The following is a 2,888-nucleotide window of genomic DNA, read 5'->3' on the forward strand; positions in this document are numbered from 1 at the left end:
CACAAATAGACTAAAAGAAGGAAGTGGTTGGTAAATACGTCTTGAGGTATCGAGGAATTGCTAATTTGATAATGGCCGGAAGTGTGAGGGGTATAGCCGGCCGCTGTGGCCGAGCGGTTCTAGGCGCTTCAGTCTGGAACCACGTGACCGCTACGGTCCCAGGTTCGAATCCTGCCTCGGGCATGCTTGTGTGTGATGTCCTTAGGTTAGTTAGGTTTAAGTAGTTCTAAGTTCTAGGGGACTGATGACCTCAGATGTTAAGTCCCATAGTGCTCAGAGCCATTTGAACCATTTGAATTTGTGAGGAAAATAAATTCTAGAGGTAGGCGCTGTTATGAATAAAATAAGCAGGTTCATATAGATGTTGGCTGCAATAGATACTCGGAGCTGAAGAAGTTTTCTCAAGATATACTAGCGTGGGGAACTTTGTTAAACTAATCTTCGAACTAAAGACGCAACAACAACTACATAAATAAAATCGTAGCAGTGAAGGAAACTAAGAATTTTATTGCACCTCTGGTTAACCTATAACAGCAATGATTTGAAAGCGTGTGTAACTGGTAAATAAAGAAAATACAGGTATTGGACAAAAATATGGAAACATTATAAGAAATGCCTGCGTGAACATAAATGCAAATGGTAGCCAAGCCCGCAGTTTGGAATATTGTATCTCACCACGCACGGCAGCTGTGTAATATCCTTAACACATTGCAAGTGTCAGTCTTCGTCAGAACAGTGTCAGTGTAGTTGTGAGTGCATCATGTCGGAACTAAAGGACTTCGAAGTGAGAAAATTCTTGGTGTTCGTATGATGGATGCTTCCGTAACCAAGGTAGACGAAGTTTTGGTGTTTCAAGAGGCACCATATCGAAGATTTATATCGTATTCAGGGAAAGAGGAAAACATCGCCCGCAACGTCGTAACGCGGAGCACAGCTTGTATTGGTGATCGTGACACACGGTCACTAAAGAGGATTGTGGGGAAAAATAATAGGATGACAACTGCAAAAATCACTGCAGAACTGAATGACGCACTCGCCAACCATGTCAGCACCAAAAGAACACTAAAGTAGCTCCATATTCTAGGAATTTCAGGGAGAGCTTGAATTCCAAAACCATACATTAGTGATGCAAATTCCTGTAACAGGAAACGGCGGTGCCGGAGCCACAAAACTTGGACTATTGAGCAATGTAAAGAAGTCATTTGGTAGGTTGCACACTGTTACTAACGTCTGGCCGAGTTTACTTCTCAAGAATGAAACATGACGGGGGTTTCGGTTATGGTTTGGGCTGCCATATCGTGTTATTCCATGGGTCCCATGGCCACTCTGCAAGGTCACAGTACTGCCAAGAATTATGTGAGCATTTTGACTGATCAGGTCCATCCCATGGTACAATGCTTGTTCCTCAATGATGATGCCGTATTCCAGGACGGCAGGGCCCCTGTTCACACAGCTCGCACTGTCCAAGTCTGGTTTTGTGAGCACAAGGATAGAAAAATGAAAATGAGCGTTTGGTGTCATTGGCCGGGAGGCCCCTTGCGGGGCAGGTCCGACCGCCTTGGTGCATGTCTTATTACATTCGACGCCACATTGGGCGACCTGCGCGCCGGATGGGGATGAATTGATGATGAAGACAGCACAACATCCAGTCCCTGAGCGGAGAAAATCCCCGACCCAGCCGGGAATCGAACCAGGGCCCAGAGAACCGCAATCCGTCACGCTAACCACTCAGCTATCGGGGCGGATTGAGCACAAGGATGAATTGTCACACCTCCTCTGGCCACAACAGTCACTGGATCTCAATATTACTAAGCCTTTATGATTTACTTTTGAGTGATGGGTGCGTGATCACTATCCACCTCCATCATCGTTACCTGAACTTGTCACTGTTTTGTAGGAAGAATGACATAAGATTTCCTTGAAATCCATACAGGGCCCGTATTTATCCATTTCGAGACAGCTGTAATCTGTATTGAATGCCACCCGTTTTCCTACACCATATTAGGCATGATAATTTGTTTTGCTTTTGGTGTTTTCATATATTTGTCGTCCCCCGTTTTTTTTATGGCAACGGCCTTGCCGCAGTGGATACACCGGTTCCCGTCAGATCACCGAAGTTAAGCGCCGTCGGGCGTGGCCGGCACTTGGATGGGTGACCATCCGGGTCGACATGCGCTGTTGCCATTTTTCGGGGTGCACTCAGCCTCGTGATGCCAACTGAGGAGCTACTCGACCGAATAGTAGCGGCTCCGCTCAAAGAAAACCATCATAACGACCGGGAGAGCAGTGTGCTGACCACACGCCCCTCCTATCCGAATCCTCATCTGAGGATGACACGGCGGCCGGATGGTCCCGATGGGCCACTTGTGGTCTGTAGACGGAGCGTGCCGTTACTTTTACATCTGTATCAGCTCCAAGATGGTCTATTGCTTATCCAAACATAAATACCACGTTGCAACGTCACTTAGCTTTTTAGGACTATTCTTGCTCAGTCCACATCAGTAGATTTGAGTTCGAGGCAAGAAGGAACTCTGTTCTATCAAAAAAAACTGACATTTATCTGCGTATTTACATATCTAAAGCAGCTTACTTTTCCATCACAAATAGTTGTAGAGGTTGAAGAATAATGTAGATAATCAGTTAAAGAGGATTAAGTTGACACTTTGCGTGTCAATCAGCCTGAACTTTTCTGGGCATCGACGCAAAATAGTTGAGAATAGTATACGGTGTGAGTGTGATTTTGCAGTAGTTCTCGCAAAGAAGACGTTCCACTTCCTAGAGAGATGCTGAAGGTGGGTAAGAGGTGGTTGCATGTTGTTTAAATACCTATGGTCCAAAACTGATCTGTGATATTCAAATTCAGTGAGTGTAGGACTAATGGAAGACCT

General features: G+C 45.5%; 1 pseudogene; it reads left to right on the plus strand.

The window, feature by feature from the left end:
* Positions 1-2,066: 2,066 nt before the first annotated feature.
* Positions 2,067-2,184, plus strand: LOC124557113 (annotated as a pseudogene).
* The last annotated feature ends 704 nt before the right edge of the window (positions 2,185-2,888 follow it).

Source organism: Schistocerca americana, chromosome X (assembly GCF_021461395.2).
Source record: "Schistocerca americana isolate TAMUIC-IGC-003095 chromosome X, iqSchAmer2.1, whole genome shotgun sequence".
NCBI lineage: Eukaryota > Metazoa > Arthropoda > Insecta > Orthoptera > Acrididae > Schistocerca > Schistocerca americana.